The sequence below is a fragment of the Lycium barbarum genome, chromosome 12, assembly GCF_019175385.1.
Source record: "Lycium barbarum isolate Lr01 chromosome 12, ASM1917538v2, whole genome shotgun sequence".
Taxonomy (NCBI): domain Eukaryota; kingdom Viridiplantae; phylum Streptophyta; class Magnoliopsida; order Solanales; family Solanaceae; genus Lycium; species Lycium barbarum.
Window position 1 is genome coordinate 4,733,254 of NC_083348.1, and position 7,900 is coordinate 4,741,153.

The window sequence follows — 7,900 nt, forward strand, 5'->3', positions numbered from 1 at the left end:
CTCCAGTCCATCTCCTCGCTTAGGGCATGCCCTCAACAATGAAGTCAGGCTAAGGGTGAGCAACTACGGGCTGAAAAGGCCTCATCCTAGACCACAACCATATCTGAAAGGGTTATTAATTTTTTTTATTAGTCGTTGTTTCAAAAAGCTATATTTAGAATAAAATTACACACTTTTAAATATATTACCTGGAGGAGCGCGTGAAATCCGCCGACATCCGCACGCTCGCCCACAGACGCTCGACAAAATGATCGATGCAAGTAAGCCAAAACAGCAACTCCCCAACTATAACATCCTAACTCGCCAAGATCCTCTATATATAGCAAATATCGTAAGCTCACATGGGAACCCGATGTGTTCGGGAACAAGATGCCCCCAAATATGATGAGTAAGTATAGACGGGCACGACGATTGACCTCCACCTGAGGCGTGTCCTATGTAATAGGATGCTGGATGTCTATGAGGCACAAGTGAGTACAGAGGAAAACCAACGACACCCGAGTCTGTCCCCAGAAATCACGCTCTTCCGACTCGAAACCAATGAGCCTAGTCAACTCCTGCTGATACCATCTGAGCTGCTGAGGCTCCTCAATATATAATGGGTGTCCATCTACCCGTAGACTATATATAACCTCCACATCCTTAAGCGTGATAGTGGCCTCACCAGTACGAAGATGAAATGTGTGGGTCTCCGATCGTCATCGCTCAATCATGGCCGTCACAAGAACCCTATCATGCTGTACCCAACCAACAACGACGCAATGGTAGATACCACCATGATAAAGTGTATCTAATATGCGATGATATGGGGGCAGAGCCCCTACAAGATCCCACGCATGTTGTATCCTACGGGGACGGAACAACGTATTAGAATGTATCTCTCCATCCCATAATAGCTGGGACCTATGAATAGCCTGTAGATAAAGTACTGATGTATCGAAGGGCCCCAGATGAAGAGGGTTGGGATCCATGGCTGTGTCGTATCTGTATTAACAATTTTTAAGTAATCATTAACATGTAATATTAATTATGTAATCCTTTATCGAAAAATTATACTAACTAACAAATCCTTTAACGGGAAATTATATTAACTATCTAAATTTGTGAATTAATAATTATTAATTAATTACTATACTAACTACAATTAACTAACTAATATCATATTAATGATATTCTTAATCTTAAACTAACGATGTTCAATCCTAAACTAAGGATTAACTACAATTAACTAACAAATATAATATTAAGGTTTAACTATTTCTAATTAACAATTGATAATTAATTAGACCACTAATTAGCAAACTAAACACATAAATTAGATAACTAATTAGCACATAAAGTTAGATAACTAATTAGCAAATAAAATTAGATTAACACATAAAATTAGATAACTAATTAGCACATTAATAATTAACATGGATTAAACAATTGTACAAATAAATAAATTAACAAATAAAGATATTATTAGGAGATTAGTGTATTTCCTATAATCAAACAATTAACAAAAAATTAAAGACTAACATATCATTATCAAATAATTAACAATTAGCTAATCAAACAATTAACAAATAATTAAATATTAACATATCATTAACAAATAATTAACAATTAGCTAATCAAACATTTAACAAATAATTAACAAAAAAAATTTTAAAAAATGAAAAAAGGGGCTAATCGCACTGGACATCCCCTATTGCGCTTTTTGTTTTTGGCGTAATATTTTTTTTCCTGAAATTCACAACTATTAAACATTAATCATGCTTAGGATAATAATATATTTGACAATGTAAAGAAAATTTATAGTAAAATACTTAGGTTAAAGGTTGTTTTTGAATTTTTGAAATAGAGTTCTATGCCGCTTTATTTCAAAATTCAAGCTTTAAAACTTGTTTCTTGACTTGAATATACCAAGAATATTGACTTTCGGGTTAAAAAATAAGACGAAAATGATGTTTTTTGACTGTGGGACCTCGGATTTTTGTGCTTTAATGGTGTTTTTTTTAACACGGGGGGGGGGGGGGGGGGGACCGGTCGGGTGGGGAAGATGTGGGGCATTTTATTAAACCCGTATTGCGCACTAAATTAGTGAGCAAAAAGTACTTTTGTCACCTTTTTTTTTTGCTATTATTTTTGGTCCCCAACCCATTTTTTGGGAGTCCGCAACTTTTTTAACCTAGAAAGTGTCAAAAGACACTAAAATGCTAAAAAAAAAAAAAAAAAACTACCGAAGTAACCTCTACGCACTAATTTAGTGTGCAATAGGACCAAACTGCAATTTTACCCAGCTTCATTTTCTAAGCTACTTTTCTTCACCTCCTCCATTTTCAAATTTTCAACATATTTTAGCCCCCCCCCCCCCCCCCCCCCCCTCCCCCAAATCATGTCTCAAAGCTCTGAAAACATCAAACTTTGCTGGGTATTGTAAGCTAAAAACATCAAGAACCGAAGATAATCCGGGGCGTCATTTTTGGTGTTGTAAAGTGCCCGAAGTAAGTATTTTTACATTTTTTAGGGTTTAAATTTTTTTCACATTATCTACATATTGTACGTTTAAAAACTGATTTTGTTGTAATGTTTATAGGATATGGGCAGTTGCAAACATTTTCGTTGGGAAGATAGCATTCTCGTAGATAAAACGGTGGCGGCGAAGTTAGGCTATAACATTTAAAGAAAATTAAAAACATACTAAAAATATTCAAATTGATGACTTCATCATAAACTAAAAATACAAAATAACCGCACGAGTCCGAAACTTAAATTACCCAAAATCTAAGAGAGTGAACCAAAATAACCCCTAATCATCATCAGAATAGAAGTCCTCAATATCGTCCTCCGAACAATATTTTGGGTTTCTTAAGACATATCTTTTTTCTGTAGATGTTAATTCTCTACTTGTTGATGATGCTTCTTCTTGGGCCAATTTTAGCATGTAAAATCTACAACGTCTTGCTAGCATTCTGTTCTTTTCTTTCCTAATCCTTTGTACGGCAAGCTCGCAAGTTTCTGGACCTACTCGAGGCATGGTGATTGAGTACCTTGTTGGGATTTGAGCGGCGAGATTTTTCAGGTCACGAACAAGACGTTCTGATTCGGCATGCCGATATGCCCATTTTCGGCGTAACCCGCAAAAATATTCTCGTGGATATGAATATTTCACGCTGCAAAAATCATCATTACGCTCTATAAGAAGGTGGATTTCATATAGTCTAGTTGGAAATCACTGTTATTAAGAAAACTTGATTCACTGGAATAGTTGCTATGATTTGAAGTATCATCACCGCTGTTATTCGAATCCTTTGGAAGGAATAAAGACCAATCTACATTTCTACTACTCGACATTGAAAATGTTGTAGTCTAAAAACAAATGAAAGGCTACTTATATAGATGGAAACCCCCAAGTACCCCTGGGGGGTGGTCATTATGACCCTACCTACTTACTTTATTATATAAAAAAAATTAATCTTCATCGGACATCTCACAATCCGAATCCCACTTGGATCTGAATTTTACGTAACCATGTTGACCATATTCTACCCTTACGCAACGTATTTTCATCCGATTGTTCTCTTCGCGAAAACGGTTAAGAGCAAAATTCAACTCTTGTGGAGTGTCACGAGGCATTGACATAGCACGTTTTTTTGGGTGTTTAAGCCCTAATTACCTCAAGTTTTGTTCAAGTGCTGCAGCCTCCCTGGTACGCCAATCTCACTCCTCTCTCATTGTGTTATTGTATTGTCGATTGAATCTGTTGTTTGGGTCATTTGAGTATTTCAAATGATCATCTAGTTTTCATGTCCTACCCATTGCTTCAAATATGTCTTTTGGGTTAAAACATGTAATAGAACCAATATCAGCAAATTGGGTATAGAATGACATGATAACTCGTTTTAATGTGAATGCTAGTTGTTCGTCAATCATGTTATATACAACTCTTTATGACACTAAATTGTATTGCGCCACATTTAAATGCGCAATATAGTGTGTCCGCTTTTTATGACACACTATGCTTGATGTGACAACACAATGCTGCATTATTTGACCGCTGTTTATGACACTAACTTGTATTGCGCAACATTTAAATGCGCAATATAGTGTGTTCGCTTTTTGTGACACACTATGCTTGATGTGACAACACAATGCTGCATTATTTGACCGATTTTTGTGATACTAACTTGTATTGCGCAACATTTAAATGCGCACTATGCTTGTGTGCTTTTTATGACACACTATGCTTGATGTGACAACACAATGCTGCATTATTTGACCGCTTTTTATGACACTAACTTGTATTGCGCAACATTTAAATGCCCAATATAGTGTGTCCGCTTTTTATGACACATTATGCTTGATTTGACAACACAATGCTCCATTATTTGACCGCTTTTTATGACACTAACTTGTATTGCGCAACATTTAAATGCCCAATATAGTGTGTCCGCTTTTTATGACACATTATGCTTGATTTGACAACACAATGCTCCATTATTTGACCGCTTTTTATGACACACTATGCTTGATGTGACAATACAATGCTGCATTATTTGACCGTTTTTTATGACACTAACTTGTATTGCGCAACATTTAAATGTGCAATATATCATCCATAGATGACACACTACGCTTGTGCGCTTTTTATGACACACTATGCTTGATGTGACAACACAATGCTCCATTATTTGACCGTTTTTTATGACACTAACTTATATTGCGCAACGCTTAAATGCGCAATATATCAGCCATAGATGACACACTATGCTTGTCCGTTTTTTATGACACACTATGCTTAATTTGACAACACTATGCTGAATTATTTCAAAAAATTTATCCTATTGCGCAACATTTTCATGCTCAAAAGTATTGCGCAGTATTTTCATGCGCAATAGGGTTCCCACATTTTTTAAATGTTCACTTTTGCGCTCATATTTTTCCTATTTAATATGAATGTTGGATGAGATAAAAACTCATCCATTTTCATAAGTTTAAGTCTTTTAAGTTCTTGAAAAAACTCAAACTTCAAAGAAAAAATGTCTTCTTCTTCTTCTTCTTCAACCGTTAGGGTTTCTCTATTTTGGGATGGAGTTATACTTGATGACAATAATACCGTTCGTTATAGTATCAAACCAAAAGCCCATGTAAAGTTTCCAACAACCTTAAACTACAAAACATTAGTCACTTCATAAAAAAATAAAAACTGATCCCACAGAGTATGGATTATCTGTAACTGGTAGATATCCAAACACCGTTTCACAAGGCTTAGTGTTAATATCAATGACGGTGACTCTTTAAGGGAGTATTTGAGGGTGCCTGAAGAATATAGGGATGTAGTCGCCATTTATGTTCTTGAAGTGTATATAGAAAAGATACCCGGAGAAGTCCCTCTAGTCCAGCCTACTCATGATAACACTTATGGGGACTTTAGTTCTTATACACACATTTTGAGTGGTCAAGTCCCGCTGAAAACCCTAAGCCAGCAATTTAATCAAACAAACGCTGAAAATAGGTAAATATTCATTTTTAAATTATTATTTTGTGTAGTAGCACGTGTTTATTTTATTTATTAGTAAATATCCTTTTTTGGTATCTTTGTAGGGGTTACACACCTGATATGAGTAATATTGGGCAAAACTCTCAGTTTGGTGGAGTTGAATATTATTCACAAAACTCGCCAAACGTACCAAAGATGATTTTGGGCAATCCACTCAATTCGGTGGAGATGATCTTTCTCCGAACCATATCAACATAGATCAATATCGATAGGTTCATCACCTTGATATTAAACAATCCATATATATTTAATGTTGGTATTTAAAATATGTTACTTTTCGTGTACAAAGAGGCCTTTCTTAGATGGTGATGATTGTCCAAATTATTGTGAGATGTCAGCAAGTGATAGCGAACCGAATAATGCAGAACAAACCGATGATGATGATGAAGACGAAGAGGTTGATGTTCAATTAGGTGGGCATCAAGCAAATTTAATAGCATTGATGCAAAGTCTGCTGCCGGAAAACCCAACTCCCGAAAGCCCAATGCAGTGGCATTCTGACAATATTCCATATCTAGACAATCTTCAAGGTCAGGCTGATGCTTTTGTCTTCACCAGAGAAGATGATCAATGTCGTCAAAAAATGTGGAAAGAACTGACCGATCTTATAAAAGATGATTGCTACCTTGAAAAGGGGATGGTGTTCAGATCAAAAAAAGCATCGCAAAGGGTAGTAAAAATTTACTATTACAAGGAAATTCGGGCGTATAGGGTTGATGATTCAACTAGAAAAATATGGAGACTAGTTGGTAGACGACAGTATTAAGGCTGTCAATGGATGCTTCGGGGAATTGAAAAGCCCGATGCCATGTGAGTTATCACAAAATTCCACAAATGTCACATTTGTGATATGGGAGAGAATCGAGCAGATCATTTTAATTTAGATATAAATATGATTGCTCAAGTGCTACTTAAAGACGTTGTCGAAACCCCAAGGTAACCTACTCGACCTAGTTCATTATAATTCTTATATCAATTAAATTGTCATTGCTAAGTGTTGTTTGTTTAAACTTGTGCAGGATTCCCATCAAAGATTGCATTAGAAACGTTAAGCAGGCATATTAAAAAACAATAAGCAAGAGAAAGGGATATCTTGGGCGTAGGCGTGCGTTTGAGATGATTTATGGAAATTGGGAGGGCTCTTTCAAGACGTTGCCGAGGTATATGGCAGCTCTACAAAAATTCAATGCAGGAATTGTTGTAGAGTGGAGGCTTCAGGGCGGTACAATTTTCAACTATGTGTTTTGGGCATTCAAACCATCTATTGATGGTTTTGGTCACTGCCAGCCAGTCATGTCCATAGATGGCACACATGTATATCGTGCATACGACATTAAGCTACTCATTGCAGTAGGAATGGATGCCAATGGGTCGATGTTCCCTCTTGCTTTCGCAATTGCCGCTAACGAGAGCAACGACATATGGGGGATGTTTTTGACACATTTGAGGCAGCATATTATTAAGGATCGTATGGGTATATGCATGCTATCTAATAACATCAAGGCATAATGCACTGCATGGCTAATTTGGAGGGGTGACAGCCTCCCTTTGCTTACCATCGCTATTGTTTAAGGTATATCAAGGTAAATTTTCAAACGAAGTTTGGAAACAACACACTCAACAAATTGATGTGGGCGGCTGCGATGGAGCATCAATAAAAACAATGGCTTGTGATAATGGAGACGATCAAGAAAGTGAGTCCAGAAACATATACTTAGTTGAAGAAAATCGAAGTTGAAAATTGGACATTACATGCTGATGAAGGCAGGAGATGGGGGATGCTCACAACAAACAGCTTGAAGTCATTCAATGGTTTGTTAAAATCTGCTCGGGAACTACCCGTTTCTGCAATGGTAAGAATGACTTTCATGCAAGTTGTGGAGCGGTTTGTGAGAAAAACCAAGCAAGCCAGAGCCATATTAGCACAGGAGGGGACATGGATGCCAAAACCTTTCAAAATGAGGGAGCATCACCGGCAAAAAAGTAAGCTGCACAAGATGACCGAGTATAGCCCGACTGAACATGTGTATGAAATCAAAATAGGTTATTACCAGGGTAAGGGAGGAAACATACATTCCGTTTATGAGGGCACGAGAACGTGCAGGTAAGTGGCAAACATACCACATGCCGTGTTCTCATGCCGTCAAGTGTTTCGAGGCAATGGGAAAAACGGTATCAAGTTATACGGCATTAGAATACAACGTCAAAAGTTACACTAAAGCATATGACGACCGCTTCTACCCACTTGGTGATCAAGATTATTGGCCAGACGAGCCATTTTTAATAGTTGCTAACAAAGAGTATATCCGTAAAATTCGGGTTAATGCACGAACTCGAATTCCCAATCAAATGGAT